Here is an 18,821-nt window from a genome sequence, read left to right on the forward strand (position 1 = left end):
TCTCTCCAACATCATTACATCCCTTCTCAGATAAGGGGGCCAAAATTGCTAGACAGTTCTCCAAAGAAGTCTCATCAGTGCCCTTTAGAGCCTCATCAACACCTCTTTATTCTTATACACTATTCCCCTTGAAATGAATGCCAACATAGCATTCACTTTCTTTACCGCTGATCTAACCTGGTGGTTCACATTCAGGATATCCTGCATGAGGACCCCCAAGTCCCTTTGCATTTCTGAATTTTGTATTTTCTCCCCATCCAAATAATAATGTTTGTTTTATTTCCTCTTCCAAAATGTACAACCGTATATTCATCGGCCATTTCTTTGTCCACTCTCCTAAGCTGTCCAAGTCTCTCTGCAACCTTTCAGTTTCTTCAACACTTCCTACTCCACCAAACAATTCAATCCATAATCTAAATCATCAATACCGACCCAACATCGACCCCTGTGGAACACCACCAGTAACCGACAACCAACCAGAGTAGGATCACTTTATTCTCATCCTTTGCTTCCTGCCTATCAGTTAATGCTTCACCCAATCTAAAATCTTTCCATTAATTCCATCTGCTCTCATCTTATTAAGCAGCCTCTTAAGCAGCACCTTATCAAAGGTCTTTTGAAATTCAAATACACAACATCCAGCCTCTCCCTTGTCCACCCAACTCGAGATTTCCTCAAAAAATTCCAATATGTTGGTCAGGCAGGATCTTCCCTTCATGAAACCATGCTGGCTTGAACCTATAATGTCATGTTTCTCGAACTATTTCATAACCTCGACCTTGAAGATCAACTCCAATAATTTTCTAACCACCAATGTCAGTCCAATAGGCCTATAATTTCCTTTTTTCTGCCTCTCTCCATTCTTAAACAGTGGAATGATATTTATGACCTTCCAATCTTCTGGAACTATTCCAGAGTATATTGATTCCTGGAAAATTAAATCCTCCACAATCTCCAGAACTACCTCCTTCAGAACCCTTTGGTGCCCCTCATCTGGCCTGGGAGACATCTATTTTTAGTTCTTTCAGTTTATTAAGCACTATCTCTCTAGTAATTAGACTGTATTTACTTCTATTCCATGAGACCTTTGACTATCAGGTATATTGCTATGGTCTTCCTCAGTGAAGACTGATGGAAAATACTCATTTAGTTCCTTTGCTGTCTCTCTGCTACCCATTATAATTTCTCCAGCATCATTTTCAATTGGTTCTATATCTACATTTTTTCTATCTACCATTTACTCTCTTTTCCTTTTTTTTTACATTTAAAAAAAATTCATGGTTAGTTTTCAACTTCCTTTCATAATTCAAAACAAAAATTATTGTATAAAACTCCACCTAATCTTGGATAAACAAACAAACAAAAACAAAAGACTGGGCAGCCTCTCATGAGAATATATTAATAATAAAAAGATGTCTGGTCTTCACCAACAAAGAGAAAATAAATAAAATTAAATATAGTCCGGAAGGGAAAATAATTATACTAACTAAGTCATGCAGAAATAATTTAGAAAAGGTCGCAAAGTCACAATGCTACTGTTTTTTTTAAATGAATTTCAGTAATCTGTCTTTTGGCCCTAGCTAACAATTTACCTGATTTATCCCCATGTACATAAAACTGACTTTTAAGTTTAAGAATTTGGCTTTCAGTAGGGTATGTTAAAAGTAAATCATGTTGCATTTGAAGTTCTACCCTTTCCTTATAAAGATCAACATTAGGCATCTTTGAATATATTCTATCAATTTTTAAAAATCCCATTCTTCCTTTGTATATTTTCTTAACCCAGCTAATAGGAAATTATTTAACACCGAAGGTATGCCTTAAATGTATCCCAGTAAGTTAAACTTCTTAAGAAAAATAAGAGGTTTGATCCTTAATAAAGTCTACAAATTTTTCATCTTGAAGTAATGTCAAATTAAATTGCCACTGCTGGACTCTGGAAGTGACATTAGAGAGTGTAAAAGGGAGTTTCAAAGGCACCTGATCAGAAACAGCAATTGTGCCATAGGCACAATAAGTTACCATGGGAACTAAATGATTATTAACAAAAAAAAAGTAATCCTGGAATATTGATAATAAACATGTGAAAAAAAGAAAATATTTTATCATTAGGGTGTAGAAAATGCCATATATCAACAAATCCATAATCTAACAAAAAAGAATTGATAAAGGTAACAGATTTATTAACCAGGATTGAATTTGAAGAGGGAATGTCAAATAATGGGTTAATGCAGCAGTTTAGATATCCACTCATAAGCAGCATGTATTCATTCGAACTCAGCAAGGAAGCAAACATCTACCTAAACATTTTGGATCATCTGCATTTGGAGCATACATAATAATCAGAGCAACTTTCTGATAACTCAGTGCACCTGTAACTATTAAACATCTACCAGTAGGATCTGTGATCTTATTAACATGTACCAAGATATCTTTAGAGCTGATAAAATTTGATACACCTATAATTTTAGATGAGTTGAAGAGTGAAATTGCAAACCCTTCCAAAACTTAAAAAGATGATGATCATCCTCACTAATAACATGAGTCTCTTGTACAAAAGTAATATCGGCATGGAACATTTTAATCATTTTCAAAACCTTTTTACATTTAACTGGGTGATTCCAGCCATTAATATTAAAAGAAACCAAATTATAAGTGTTTACATTCATGTTTAAAACCATTTTAATAACTATAAAAGAACATATTTAATGTACATGTGCAGACTACATTAGGAAGGAGACAGCAAACTGTGGCTTAGACCAGAGCATTGAAACAATGCAGAAAACAATATCTTCTCAAGGCTGCCCAGTGAAACTAAATCTCTAAATAGCCCAACCCCCTCCTCTCACCCAAGCCCTGAAAAGAACTACCTTGGAGAAGGATAGCATGGTATAGCTATTAATCCTTAACCCACATCTCCAACTGGCAGGACTCCAAGATTAAAACTCATGTTTGTTCCCACAACAGTAAGAAAAAAGTAAACTAATGGAACTTAAATGAAAGAAAAAGACAGATTGGACTGTCTAAAAAACAAGATGATGAAAACAAAGACAGCTTCCATTTTGAATTTGTCTAATAAACTTGAGTAAAAGAAATCATAATCCAAAAAAGTGATTAACATCAAAAGCTAAAAATTAACGAAACAAAGTTTATCGCATTTAAATCAAGCTCATTAAAAAAAATTAAAATAAACAAGGAAACAAAAGAAAACTAATAGCAAAGTTTGAAAAAAAAACAAACTAAATTTGTTAAATCGTTAAAAAACCCTTCACTGACTAGAATAAGTCTATATTAAAAATAAACCCAACAGTGGGAAAAAAATTACATATATTCAAGCAGTTCAAACCAGTTTTCAAATCAAACTACATTCCAGTCACCATATTTCAGCATGAGATTTCTTCAGCTGCATCAACCACACAGACCAGTCAAGATGTTCAATGTTGATTGTGAAATAGTTGAATTATCTTGCAGAAATTTCCATGCATCATCAGGAGAGACAAACCACTCAGAAAGATTATCCTTCGGAAAGATCTTCAGACGTGCTGGATAGCGAAGAGAGGGTCAATATTGCTTACTCTAAAGCTCCGACATAACATCTCTGTATTTTGCTTTCTCAGCAAGAACTTCTTGAGGGTAACCTTACACAAAATGAATTCCAGTTTCTTTTATTTGCAAGTTTTAATGTTGTAATTTCAAATATGAAACTGGTGCTGTGTAGATTTCTTCTAATGTGTGAAAAGGAATGTGGAGCGTTTACCATTCTACACAGTGGCTGGATAAAAAATCTGCACATTTGACTTCAATAATTTTTCTAGGATGAAATTTCATCTTCCATTGTGTAGGCATGCATGCTGGTTGAATTTTGTTTTTGGAAGTTCTCTCCATTGACCAGTTTCAAATAGAGTTCAAAGTTCAAAATTAGGAATTACTGCACAGGGCACATAGTGGTTACTGCAGGGGGAACATTCACATAACATGCTGAGAGAGAGAGGTAGAGAGAGAAAAAAATACAGAAAAGTGGATTATGCTTTAAAGAAGTAAGCTTTTCAATCCATCTTGGTTGTGGAGTAATGTGGAAACAGAAATCGCACTTCTTAGAATCATAGAGAGAGATACAGCATGGAAACAGATTCTTCTCATCACCAACCATCATCCACCCATTTCCACAAATGGACTGTTGATTCCATTTTTTTAATTCTCCACACATTCTCAACATCAGATTCCTACACTTGGGTCATCAATTACAGTGGACAATGAACCTACTGGCTTCCATATCTTGGGGATGTTGGGGGGAAACATGGAGCACCTCGAAGAAACACACATGATTGTCAGGGAGAGTGCATTAACTCCAAGCAGACAACACTTGAGATCAGGATCAAACCTGATTCTTTGGTGACGTGAAACAGATAGCTCTTCTAGGTGGGTTTGTAGAATAGCATTGTATTGTTTTCTTGAAGCAAAGTCAAATTCTTTGGCATGGTAGAGAGCAAAAAGGAAGGCTAGCACAAGTACTACTAAAACATTGATTTTGGCTCAGTTTTTATCTCTCCATGGGTACATTCTCACCTGTGGGTGTGTCCAACAGCCCTGCAATTAATAAAATATAGCACTATTTCTTTCTGCCCCATCAACTCACAACATCAGAGATAGTCCCCCTGCCCCCACCTTCTCTGCAAATGAAAACTGACTTAACCATAGAACCATATAACAATTACAGTACAGAAACAGGCTATCTCCGCCCCTCTAGTCCGTATCGATTTAAGTGATCTCTTCTTGTCCCACTTACCTGCACCCTGCCCATAACCCTCCAATCCCCTATCATCCATGCTGTATTTTTTTCCCCCCAGTTCTGATACAGAGTCTTGGACCTGACACATGAATTCTGTTTCTCTGTCCACAGATGCTGCCTGACCTGCTGAGTACTTCCAGCACTTTTTATTTTTAAATTTAAAATTTTTAAATTTAGACATACAGCACAGTAACAGGCCCTTCTGGCTTACAAGCCACACCACCCAATTACACCCAATTAACCTACAACACCCATGTGGCTTGAAAGGTAGGAGGAAACTGCAGCCCCTAGAGGAAACCCATGCAGATGCAGGGAGCGCGTTCAAACTCTTTGAATGGATTCGAACCCAGGTCGCTGGTGCTGTAACTGTGTTGTGCTAACCATGTTGCCCTTGCCATTTCTAGAGCAGTTTTGAGTTAGCCTGTTTTGACTTTTCTTCTCTGAGGGAAGGTGTCTTTTAAATCTTCGGCCTTTCTCTTTGTCTATGCCATCTAGTTTTAGACTCCTATACACTGAGGAAAACACCATGACTATTTAACGTGTATGATTTGACAACCTTGCAAAGTCATTCCTCCAATGTCCTAAGGTCCGGGGAGAAAAAGTCACAGCCTATCCAGCTTCTCCTTGTACACAAGCTTCCGGTTCCAGTAATAACCTTGTCAAATTGGGTGGAAATCAATCCATCCTTTGGCAGCCTGGATTACACCAAAACACTGATGAAGGGAAGGAGGAGTTAATGTGTTTCTGGCAAGTGACAGGGACAAGTTCAGAAGTGCAATGACCATAGCAATGTCAATAAAACAGGGAGAGACAAGAAAGATCAAAGGTCAAAGTTGATGATCTATCAAATAACAAGCAACTGAAGCAACAAAAATAAAATAAATCAGCAAAGAATAAAAATAGTGGTAGGGTATCAAATAACCAGTCTTTGCTAAAATTTACTGAGGTTGAGGTGATTCTGAAAAATATTGCATTCCCACAAATTAGAGAGTGATTTATTCATATTAATATTCATTAACTCTGGCAAAGAAAATACACTGCATTGAAAAGGTTATGTAGGTTATTAACAAAATTGGTGCACTGGACTGAAATTACACAAAAGAGCACAACGACTCACAAGCCACACCCAGAACAAAAATTGACATTTTAAAGGATGTAACAGGAAAGCTAAAATATAATTTCCTGTCTCAGAATTTCCTTTTGATCCTTGTAAATAACGATATCCTGCTTCCACTTCTTTCTTTGATTCCTCACTTTTGGTGCGTCTTGATGTTAAATTACAACGTGACTGAGTTAATCATTTCAAGCAACTTCATGTGTAATAATTGCTTGTAACTTTGCAAGTCTTATTAAATGGTTACATTGTAGCTGTTGTGGATAATTATGCATTGCCAAATATTTAAAACATCTCTTGACATCAAAATTCGTATGTCTGTAGCGGCGGCTTCTGCTCCTGCAATAACACACGCAACCAGACGGGTTGAGCTCAGTGAGCAGACAAATTTATTGCAGGCTGCTGGGCTGCACTTATACTCCCAGCCCCGACCTGGCTGAGAACCGCGCTGGAGGGCCCTGACATCATTCGGGCATCACATGGTCCCCAAGCGCAGGTTTCTGAGTTCTGTGCTGAAAGGAAGGGAAACCCCCAACGGCGCCATTTTGGCTGGCTGCCCCGCTGCGTGCCTTTCAAGCGGGGCCGGTTTTCCTACCTTGTGGTGAGATACCACACGTCTTCAATTTTTTTGGGTAAGATACATCCAAGTTCAATGCAATCTCGTGCCTTAAGTGTTTTAAAGTTCTTTTCTTAAGTCACTCACACACCACTTTTACATGAAATTTCTTATCTTAATATTAAGATTGGATCCTGCTGCAAAGGGGGGGGGGGGGGAAGGGAACTTTGAGCTGCAAGACACTTCAGTGGCTGATGGAAGTTAATCAGTGGTGGCTGTCCAGCGTACAACAAATCCGTCTCTGAAAACAGACAAGAACCTTCCTGAGCGGTAACCATTTACCTTTCAAGCACCAAAGCCTGGTGAACTTTATACAGGTTAAATTCTGCGCACAGCCTAAGAATTGCCTGCAACTTTGAGGACTGAGAAGCGAGATTGGACTGTGAACCAAGAACTTTTCTGAACTTACACACAAATTATACACATCTGCGTTTAGAATTAGAAGGGGGTTAAGTTAGGTTAGTTAAGTCAATAGTGATAAGTTAAAGTGTGATTCTGTTTTCATGTTTAAAGATAATTAAAAGCAATTTTTGTTTAAGTAAACATTGTCTTGATGAATATCTATTGCTGCTGGGTTTTGGGCTCCTCTGGGCTCATAACAATATGTATGTACTGCTGTGTATGAGTAGCTGGCCCGCCCGCTGATGACACGCTCCCTAGTAACTCCTCCCCTTGTGACCTGTCTATAAAAGTCGACATCCCTCCCCCTATCCATTCATTCGAACACATGGAATCAGGCTGGCTACAATCTAAAGTGTATTAAAGCCTATCCTTTCTCACTTGCAGTCTTTGGAGTAATTGACAGTGTCTATCAGAATGTAAACAAACTGACTGCAATACAGAGAGAACAAAAAGAAAATCAATAAAGTGCACAATAAGTGCACCAGGAAGAAGGATGTGAAGAATATTGTTATTGGATGTGTATGCTGGTATTCTGCCTCCCCAGCACTGACCAGAGTGCCCCAGGGATCTACATCTCTCCCTCCAATCATCAAACAACCTTTACATTCATGCACAAGAATATCCATCTACAGATCTAACATTAATTCGCTGTTCAATGTTGAAGCAAATAATCATCCAGATTTTGTTGCCAAAGTATTGGCAGGATTAATCCCGATCTTCAATATTGTCCATAAGCAGTGCTGTAGATTCAAGTGAGCAGCAGTTGCTCTGTTGAATGGGGCCATCCAAACATTGCCACCCAAGAAGCACATGTTCACATACTTTGTGAGTAGTTAAGAAATTAGAACTATACCATAGCCAGAAAGTTATAAATTTCAAAGAGTGTCCAGAAAGCATCTCAACAAAGCTTGGCACAGTTTACAAACCAGGACTGAGAGGTGAAAGAGAGAATAAAGAGAATTGAGGGAGGGATGTGCAGGCTGGCTTAAGCTGAGTTGAATTCAATTCTTGGGTAAAACACAGGATTCTGTTGACACTGTGGTTAAATGAAGAAAAACACACAAATGCTGGAGAAACTCAGCAGGTCAAACAGGGCCTTTATGTAGCAAAGGTGAAGATACATCACCAATGTTTCGGGCTGGAGCCTTTCATCAAGGTGTGGGGGAACAGGAGAGATGGCCAGCAATTCTTAATTGCCACATGGACCCAGGTACAGTAAAAATGGGTTGTTCTCAACTTAGGAGGCGCAAAATAAATAAACACACACACAAATAAATAAACAAGCAAATAAATAAATATATAAATAGGCGGCAATAACAATAAATAAACTGGGCGGCACAGTTAGCAAAGTGATTGGCGGAACACTGCGACTGGGGTACAAATCCTGCACTGTCTATAAGGAGTTTGTACATTCTCCCTGAGTCTATGTGGGTTTTCTCAGGGAGCTCCGGCAAAGAGGGCTCATGCCCAGAGGATTCAGAGTCACTTCTAGGACAGCGATGACACGCGGCGCATGTGGGAGGGCATCCATGCCATCACCAACCACAAAGCCCCACCAGCTGCCTGTACCGAGGATGCCTCCCTCCTGGACGCTTTGAATGACTTCTGTGTGTACTTCGAGGTGAAAAATGATGTGAAGGTGAGGAAGTCCACACTGCCTCCATAAGAACAGGCACTGCATCTCACAGAGGCTGAAGTGAGAAGGATGCTGCTCAAGGTTAACCCTTGTAAGGCTGCGAGACCGGATAACATCACTGCATCACTGGCAGGGAACTCAGAGGATGTGTGGACCAATGAGCTAACATCCTCACAGATATCTTCAACATCTCCTTGAGCAGCGCCATTGTACCAATGTGTTTCAAGGTTGCCACAATCATCCCTTTGCTGAAAGTTCTCAGTGTCTTGTCTTAACAGCTACCATTCTGTGGCACTCGCATCCACTGTCATGAAGTGCCTTGAGAATCTGGACATGGAGCACATCAAGTCTCAGCACCCCCCCCCCCCCACCCCTATTGTGTACTATCCCATCTGATCTACAGAAGATACTATTACCACCTCGCTCCACCTAGCCCTCACCCACCTGGAAAATAAGACTCGTACATTTGAATGCTGTTCATAGACCAGTTCAACATTCAACATAATCATACCGCAGCACCTGATTAGGAAGTTGAACCTGTTGGGCCTAAACACCTTCCTCTACAACTGGAACCTCCACTTCCTGACTGGAGACCTCAGTCAGTCTGGATCAGAAACAGGATGTTGAATACCATCATACTGAACACAGGCCCCCCCTCCACCCCTGTCCCCCAGGGCTGTATGGTAAGCCCACTGCTGTTTATCTGCTGACCCATGACTGTGCAGCAAGGAGGGAGGGGGGAGGGGGAAAAAGTCACTGTAAATGTGTGGAAAAGAAAAAGTGTATATCATGGCTATTGTGATTTATGGTGTGAAAAATAAAAAATAAAAAAAAAAAAAAAAAAGCATGCTGATGACATGACCGTGGTAGAGCTCATTCACAAGAACAATGCTAACAGAGAGGAGGTGCAATCACTAGAGGACCTGCGCAGAGAAAACAACCTATACCTGAATGTCAACAAAGCAAAGTAGATGGTGGATAATGTTGGAATCTAGGGGTTAAAACATTATGAAAGAAATGATTAATTAATAATTTTATATTTACTGCATGGTTCAGGGAAAAAGAGGAATGTGAGTAAGTGGCCATCACAGCATGGAGCAAAGTTGGCTGAGCAAAATGGTCTACTCCCAAATACAGGGAGAGGAAATGCATAAAATGATTTAGGAGGAATGCTCAAACTGAAGGAGCTGGTGAGTAGCACAGGAGACACAGGCCAGACCAGAAGAAAGAATGGCCTGCAAGAAACAAAGGGAATGGAAAACCAGTCTAGGAAGAAGATTAAGGCATGAGGAGATGTTAAAGAAAACAGCAGAAATTGGCCAGACAGGGACAGAATGGTGATTAGAGATATCTGGGGTTGAATTAATTTCTGATCCAATCAACAGTGTTAGAAATTAAAGTACCTTTAAAGAAATTGCTCGAGACAAAAATTGAGAACAAAGAACATTTATTACAACAACAATGCAAAGTTGGGTGCTTCCCCTTACCCTGGGAATACACACATACACTAGGGCTCACCCAACTTTTATACAGTCGATTTCAGTATCAGAGTGCCCTCCCCCTTACATTCTTCTGCCCCCTGGATGGGTTTGGCATAGGCAATCCTTCCTGCCTACGTGCAGTTTCAGTACACTTGGAGGACCAGGGGGTATCCTGTGGGTGTCCCATCATGTCATTGTCTTTATTCTCACCTTCCTGATTCTCAGGGCTACAATCTCTTGGTATGCAGAGTTGACTCATCCTATCTAGGGTTGGCTAATTTCATATGTATAAATCTGTGTAAGGTTAGCTAATTAGATATGTAGGACTTGGTACTTCTATCTAGGGCTAGGAGACCTTTATCTGATCCAGACTACCTCAACTTCCTACATTCTATTGTACCTTACCATTCCTTTTCTTAGTCTTATGGTGGCTCTTGTCACACAGAAGATTATGTTAATCATGCTGACTCTGCTTTCCTGCATCCTAATCCCCAAGCTCATCCTGTTTGTACTGGTTACAGCCATTAACTGATGAATTTTAGTTTCTTCCATGTTCATAATTTTAGATCAATTTTCCCATCTCTCACAATCCTCACTTTTCTTTTAGATCAGTAATACTGATCATTCACCATGATCAGTGTTACTGATCTTTGGTTACTGGTGTCAGTGTGACTGATCCCCCCCCCCACCCCTCCCCCCTTTCCTCACTTTTCTTTTAGATCAGTAATACTGATCTTTCAAGTGTAAGGTAATGTTTTACCCAGCTGGTCAATAACCGAATTGTAATACCTGTGTAAAGTCTTTAGGTAGGGGAGCACCATGAAGGTCAGAGTAGCGAGTCCAGCTCCTTATTAGGGTTGCGAGTATCAGGCTCCAGTTCTCAGTAAAGAGTCTAGTCCATCCCACATCAGTCCGAAGTTGCCACGTCTGAACATGGGCGTGGGCAGATTCACGTTGAAATATTGAAGCAGTGTCTTTTAACCACCCGACTCCTGACGAAGTCTGTGAGAGACGCTGCCTTCAGCAGCGAACAAGTAGCAGTCTGTGAGAAACGCTGCCTTCAGTAGCGAACGAGTAGCGAGAGTCAGGCGGTTCCGTTGAATTGTGGCTAGTATCTGATGTCCTCTTCAGCCCCGAACCCTAGGGCCACCGATCTCCGAAGGCTGTCTGGAGTCTGATATTGAGGTGCCAAGCAGCTCACGTTGTTGGTAACTGGTGCTCCCCTTCACGGGGTGATGAAAAGAGACCAAGCTGGGGGGGGATTGTTTCTCGTGAATTTATTGTATTTTGCAGCTTGCCTGTGAGTCTCTCCCTGTGTGTGGAATGTACATTGATTAATCACTATGTAGGCTGTTAACTGACTATCGCTACTGTGTTCCCCATGGTCCGTATTAAAATTGTCCTAAATCTATGCCCTGTCTACACTGTAAAGTATCACATTTGTAACCTCTGCTGCCCTTATTCCAGGAGGACTTAAAACATAGTGAGTACTGAAGTGACATATCCAGTTAACAAACAATACCCCAAAAAATCAATAAACAGTTAAAAAAATAAACAGTTTAAAATACAACAATAAATGTATAAACAGTTAAAAAAATACGACAATAAATGTAATATTACGGCACTCTGTCACGGCGCAGTGTAAGTATCAGGTCTGAAGGATGAGGAACTGCACGCCAGGTTGAGGGTGATGTGGTTCAGAAGCTGGTTTGATTCTTTGAATGTGGGTCCAGCCTTTCTCCCTTGTTCTTACTGTGGTGTCTGTAACTAAAAGTACACAGAAGGGACCATCCCAGGCAGGTTTTAGTTGATCCTCTTGCCATGCTTTTACATAAACCCAATCACCAGGTTTAATAGAATGGATAGGAAAGTCTAAGGGTGGTGTTTGGGCTAATAGTCCCTTTTGTTTCAAATCGTGGATGGAAGTAGAAAGCCCTCGTAAAAATTTGGAAATGTATTGGTCATTAGCCTCAGGAATGGGAGAATCAGTGTGGAACCCCATAAATGGGAGCCCAAACATCATCTCGTACGGTGAGACTGCAAGATCTTTACGAGGGGCTGTCCGAATTCTAATCAGGGCTAATGGTAACGATTTAATCCAGGAAAGACCAATCTCTTCATGAAGTCGGGTGAGTTGAAGTTTCAATGTTTGATTCATACGTTCGACTCGACCCGAACTTTGGGGATGCCATGGGGTATGTAGTTGCCAGTCTATTCCTAGGTTCTTGCAGACACCCTGGAGAATCTGAGAGGTGAAATGCGTACCTCGATCTGAATCAATGGTCTGCATCATACCGTATCGTGGAATGACACATTCAATGAGTATTCTGATGACAGGGCTGGCACGATTATTCGGGGTAGGAAAAGCTTCTACCCATCGTGTAAAATGATCGACCAGGACAAGGAGAAATTTGTAAATACCAATCTTAGGAAGTTCAGTGAAGTCTATTTGTATGCGCTGGAACGGGCGAACGGCAATGTCGCGACCGCCAGGTATTACTTGGCGCATCGATTTCTTATTAACCCTTTGACAGATGGGACAAGATCTAGTAGCAAGTTTAGTAATATTGTATATGCCAGGGCAGTGAAGGAAACGTTCAAAGGTATCAACAAGGGACTGGGTTCCCCAATGTGTTTGTTGATGTAACTGATCTATGACTTGGCGAGTTATGGCTTTGCTAAGGACTTGCCGTCCGTTTACTGTCCACCACAACCCGTCGGCAGTCTGGCAAAATCTCTTATCTTTCATTGAGACCTCCTCTTCCCGTGAAAAGATGGGGGTCTTTTTAATCTCTATCGGTGTGGTCAGTAGCTGGTACATGTGAATCTTTTCTGCTAATGCTGCCTGTTTGGCAGCTGCATCAGCCTGCCTGTTTCCTCTAGCTTCAGGACTGTTACCAGTCTGGTGTCCCCGCACATGTACAATGGCAATTTCGGACGGGAGTGTTAAAGCCTCTTGGGATTGGGTAATTAACTGTTCATGGGCTAACTTCTGTCCTTTGCCAGTTATCATCCCTCTTTCTTTCCATATCTTACCGAAGGTATGGACTACACCAAAAGCACATTTAGAGTCAGTGTAGATAGTTCCTACCTTGTTCTCTAGTTCGTGGAGTGCTCTACAGAGGGCATATAGCTCACAGGATTGTGCTGACCAATGACCAGGGAGGCGACCAGCTTCAATCACCAGTTCCTGTTTACCGTCCACTATACCCACTATAGCGGGTTCCTGCAATACAACGTGAAGAGCTGTCAATAAACAATCTTTCTCCTTCAGTTAAAGGGACATCGGTTAGGTCTTCCCTAATTTTGGTTTGTAAGTCGATAACCTCTGAGCACACATGTTCTAAATCGTTTGAGGATTGGTCATTAGTTGGAGAGATGAGGAAGGCTGCTGGGTTGAGAGTTTTGGTTGTAAGTAAGGTCAAATCATTGCTGTCCATTAGGATCGTTTCATATTTTAAAATTCTCGAATCCGTGAGCCACCTTCCAGCCCGCTGCAATAGAATATTGCGGACTGTATGAGGGGTATGAACTATCATAGGGGCGCCGAAAGTAATCTTTCACCCTTCTTCAACCAAAATTGCAGTGGCTGCTATGGCTTATATACACTCTGGCCAGCCGCGACAAACGGGGTCTAAAAGCTTTGACAGGAAAGCCTGCCCTGCTTTGGGTGAGCACTCCGGTGGCTGCCCCAGCTTTGGTATTAGTGTATAAATCAAAAGGTTTGTTTAGGTCGGGTAGCGCTAAAACTGGGGCACGCGTAAGGCACTGTTTAACAGAGTTAAAATTTTTGATCTCTTCATCCGTCCAGTCAAGGGGTTCGGTTCCTATACTGGGAATCTTATCATAAAGGAATTTGACCAGGTTAGAATAATTTTCCATCCAGATTCTACAGAATCCCACTAACCCAAGGAATTTCCTGAGTTCCTGGGCATTTTTGGGAGGGGGAATCTGTATAATACCAGTTATTCTCTCTGGGCTAATTTTCCTGGTTCCTTGACTCACTAGATGTCCTAAGTATTTGACCTCGGATTGCACAAATTGTAGTTTGGACTCGCTGACTCTCAGACCTTTCTTCTCTAAAAAATTTAAAAGTGCTACCGTAAAATCTTTAGCTAATTCATAAGTCCTCGCTGTAATCAGCAAGTCATCAACGTACTGTATGAGTTGGCAATTTTCTCTCCGAGGAGCTTCATCTAATACCTGTTCTAGGACCTGACCGAATAAATTGGGCGATTCTGTAAAGCCTTGTGGAAGGACAGTCCACCGGTATTGGTTTTTACAGCCAGTAAAGGGGTTCTCCCATTCAAAGGCGAACATGTCTCTGCTCTCTGTAGCTAATGGACAAGTCCAAAATGCATCCTTGAGATCAATGACACTAAACCATTGATTATGGGGGTCAATTTTACTCATGATGGATAGGGGTTGGGTACAACCGGGTGACGGGCAAGAATGAATTTGTTAAGCTCCCTCAAGTCCTGTACTAGGCGGTAGGTGCCGTCTGGTTTTTGAACAGGTAAAATCGGGGTATTAAAGGGAGACATACAGGGTTCGAGTATACCGTCCTGAATCAACTGGTCAATTACGGGCTGTAAACCTTTTCGGCCAGCCATCGGAATCGGGTACTGTTTCTGTCTAACAATTCGTTGAGTATCCTTTAAAGTGACTTGTAGTGGAGGAATATCGAGGATTCCTCTATTGCCCTTTCCTGCCCATACTCTTGGATTTATAAGTTTGCGATCTTCCTCGTTTAAAACATAGAATTGTACTCCAATGCCTGATTGTAAAGGTTGAGTACCGATAGCCAATTGGTCCTGTAAATCCCTTCCTAGCAAGCATACTCCGGCTTGGGGAAGTAATAGAAGATCCTCAATTATGATCTTATCTCCCATTTGAATTCTGACCTCTCGCAATACCGGGACTGGAAAGTCTCGTCCTCCCACCCCAGAAACTGTAACTGTCCCTTCTATTTTAACCCCCTGAGGTTGGTGTAGAATGCTAGATCGGTCCACTCCAGAATCGACTAAAAATATCATCTTATCACTGTGGGGTCCTATGCATAAATTAACTAATGGTTCTCCTTGCAGCCCCACGGTGTGTATTGGCTGAGAACCGTGACCCTCCTATTTGTAATCAGCTTCCATCAGGGCATAGGAGCGTGTGTCCATTGCTCGCAGTGGGCATTCCTTTTTAAAGTGCCCTTCCTTTTTACAATGAAAACAGATAAGAGGTCCTGTTTCCCAATCTCTCCCAAAATTTCTAGGGGGCACACGTCGTCCCCGGAATCCTCCTCTACTCCTCCACCTGCTGGGGTCCCCACCTCCCCACCCGTGGCTCCCCTCACCGCGTACAGAAGTTGGCCAGTAATCCTTATCTTTTTCGTGATGATCAGCTACTATTCCTTTGACTGTTTGTATTAAAATTTTAGCTTTCCCTTTTTGTTTATCCTCTGCCCTCTGGACAAATGCTCTCTGAGCAATCTGCAGTAGCTGGGTAATTCCTTGCTCGTGCCAATTTTCTGTCTTTTGTAGCTTTCTTCTGATGTCTGGGGCTGAGTTGGTAACAAAATCCGTTAGAACTAATTGTTCCCCTGCTGGAGATTCTATGTCGAGACCCCCATATTGTTGAATTGCCGTGCGCAATCTATTGAGAGATGCAGAGGGGGTCTCCTCGGGACCTTGGGGAACCTCAAAGGCTTTTTTGAAATTCTGTCCTTTGGGGACAGATTCCCTGATTCCTTTGATCAAATTAATCCTGTATTCTTCCATCAGTGTGCAGCCACCACTGGTATTTTTGTCCCAATTAGGTTTTGTGAGGGGGAATTTGACTTCTCCAGGGGTCGCCTCATGCCCCCCTTGGTGTTCCTTATCCCATACTCTAATGCCTGCCTGTCGGATCATTCCCCGCTCATATAAGGTAAACAGAGTCTTAAAGATGGATGTTAATTCCTCCCAAGTATACAGGTTTGGTCCCAAAAATTGGTCTAATTGTTCGGCACATCCCTGGGGATCTTCTATCAGGGAGATTAATTCTTTCTTAAAATTACGTACTTCAGTGCTGGTCAGGGGCACATTTACGAACCCAAGACCTTCTCCCACGGGAACCTCCCGCAGGGGTCGCATCCAGCTGATTTCTGGTTTCTTAGATTTGTGTTCCTGTTCCCTGAGAAGTGAATCGCAGGGTTCTGCCCTTCTTCCTGAGGGATCTCACGCTGTTCTGAATTACAATGTTCTATCTCTACTGTCAACGGAGGTGGTAATCGAGCGCTTTGTGAGCAAGTCACCATACCACTCCAGTTCTCTTCTTTCTTCTCTAGTGGTGGGGGAGGAGGGGGAGGTGCAGAAGGATAGGTCATAGGAGGGGAAGGAAAGATAGGAGCCAGCATAGGAGGAACATAAGGTGGAGGGAGGGAATGTAACACATCCCACCCCTGTGATTCAGGGACAAAAGGTTCCTCCTCTCTCTTATCCCTGAGTTCTTTCTCATTCAAAACCAGTTGTTCAATGGGTCCCTTGAGCCAGCAGGCTGCATATTCCCTGCTCTCAACATTGTCTCTCTCTGATTTTGATTGAGCCAGATGTTCAAAGCTTGACACATCCATTCATCCTCGGATCCGAACTTTGGCCAGTACACGGAGCTCCCTTTAACCGGGCGTTTAACCCATTCAATACAACAATACCTGACCATTGTCAGTTTGTCTTTCCCACGGGTCCTTCCTGTGCCCCACTCAGATAACATCAACCCAAGCGGGCTGTACGTAGCTATCTGGTGTTCACATCCTGAACCAGGACTCTCTTCCTTGCTACTCATTATTCCCATACTTATAGGCAAGTAAAATTCCTCTTACCAAGTTCCAGTAGCAATGCTCTAGCGCGCTTCCTCCCGTCGTTTGTTCTCAATGCATCTTCTCGGATATCACTCGCTTCTTCCACTGACCAGCCACCCGTCGCCCGTGAGTCCAGCTGAATCAGCCGGGGTGCACCTACTCTCGTCGTCGGGGCACTCTGTCAGTGGAGGGAGTGTGATCCCGGACGAGCCCCCATTTGTTAGAAATTAAAGTACCTTTAAAGAAATTGCTCGAGACAAAAATTGAGAACAAAGAACATTTATTATAACAACAATGCAAAGTTGGGTGCTTCCCCTTACCCTGGGAATACACACATACACTAGGGCTCACCCAACTTTTATACAGTCGATTTCAGTATCAGAGTGCCCTCCCCCTTACATTCTGCTGCCCCCTGGATGGGTTTGGCATAGACAATCCTTCCTGCCTACGTGCAGTTTCAGTACACTTGGAGGACCAGGGGGTATCCTGTGGGTGTCCCATCATGTCATTGTCCTTATTCACACCTTCCTGATTCTCGGGGCTACAATCTCTTGGTATGCAGAGTTGACTCATCCTATCTAGGGTTGGCTAATTTCATATGTATAAATCTGTGTAAGGTTAGCTAATTAGATATGTAGGACTTGGTACTTCTATCTAGGGCGAGGAGACCTTTATCTGATCCAGACTACCTCAACTTCCTACATTCTATTGTACCTTACCATTCCTTTTCTTAGTCTTATGGTGGCTCTTGTCACACAGAAGATTCTTATGTTAATCGTGCTGACTCTGCTTTCCTGCATCCTAATCCCCAAGCTTATCCTGTTTGTACTGGTTACAGCCATTAACTGATGAATTTTAGTTTCTTCCATGTTCATAATTTTAGATCAATTTTCCCATCTCTCACAACAGGATAGTCTGGCTTGGAGGATTAAGATGGGAGTGCTACACCCCAGATATCTGCAAAACAGGAGATGACTTGTGATAACCCTTATGCAAAAAGATCTAGCAAAGGAAGACAACTTTTGTTCTGTATAATAAGGTTGATCTATATAAACTGAGCCAACTGGACAATAGGGGTCAGTCTTGTGGAATAGCTCACTGTGCAGGTGACCTATGAACTAACGACTGACCCAGAGCTCTGTTAAGTTTTATTCTTGTGCTGTGTAATAAATTGACTGTTGAACCGAATACCTTCTCCTATCACTTCATTCAAAGAACACGCTGGACGCAGACCACACATAGACTAAATTAAGAGTAAGGTAAAGCCAGAGTCCGACAATAACTTCAGGAGAGCCCGGGGGGGCGGGAGGGGGGGGGTGGAGATCACTCTCCACCGACCATCGACACTGTCAAGGTAGTTAAGAGTAAGTGCAACAGGCAGAGAATCTCTCCTGGACCCCCAATCCATTGCCAAGAAGGCCCAACAACCCCTTTACTTCCTATGGAGGTTGAGAAAAGTTCAGCTTCCACCTTCACCTCATTCTACAGGGGATGCATTGAGAGCATCCTTTGTAATTGCATCACTGCCTGGTTCAGGAACTGCACCATCCCAGATCCCTGTAGCGGAAAGTGAAGATCATTGGGGTGTCTCTCCCTGCCATGAAAGACATTTATAATGGCTGTTATTTGCAGAAAGCAATAAATATTGTGAAGGACTCCACACACCCCTCCCGCAATCTATCCTTGCTCCTGCCATCCGGGAAGAGGTTTGGGCCCTCATGACTAGATTGTGAAACAGACTTTTTTCCCAAGGTGTGAGGCTTTTGAACTCCGAGGGCACATGGCTAGCATATGTAACATGATATTTACAAGTGATATGCTATTTATAAAAAGGTTCATTGTAATTTATTCATGTAAATAACCAGCTCCACGGTCCAGAGAAACACTACCTTGTTTATCACTGTACACTGCAATTTTTATGGTATGAACAACAAATAAACGTGACTTGACTTGACGT

General features: G+C 42.0%; 1 long non-coding RNA gene across 1 annotated transcript in view; it reads left to right on the plus strand.

The window, feature by feature from the left end:
• LOC138739875 (uncharacterized) overlaps positions 1 to 18,045 on the plus strand; it is an 86,668-nt gene extending 68,623 nt beyond the window's left edge. The window contains exon 3 of the long non-coding RNA XR_011342511.1: positions 17,774 to 18,045. This is a non-coding gene — a long non-coding RNA (uncharacterized lncRNA). The remainder of the gene's footprint in view (positions 1 to 17,773) is intronic.
• The last annotated feature ends 776 nt before the right edge of the window (positions 18,046 to 18,821 follow it).

This window comes from Narcine bancroftii, chromosome 7, assembly GCF_036971445.1.
Source record: "Narcine bancroftii isolate sNarBan1 chromosome 7, sNarBan1.hap1, whole genome shotgun sequence".
NCBI classification, from domain to species: domain Eukaryota; kingdom Metazoa; phylum Chordata; class Chondrichthyes; order Torpediniformes; family Narcinidae; genus Narcine; species Narcine bancroftii.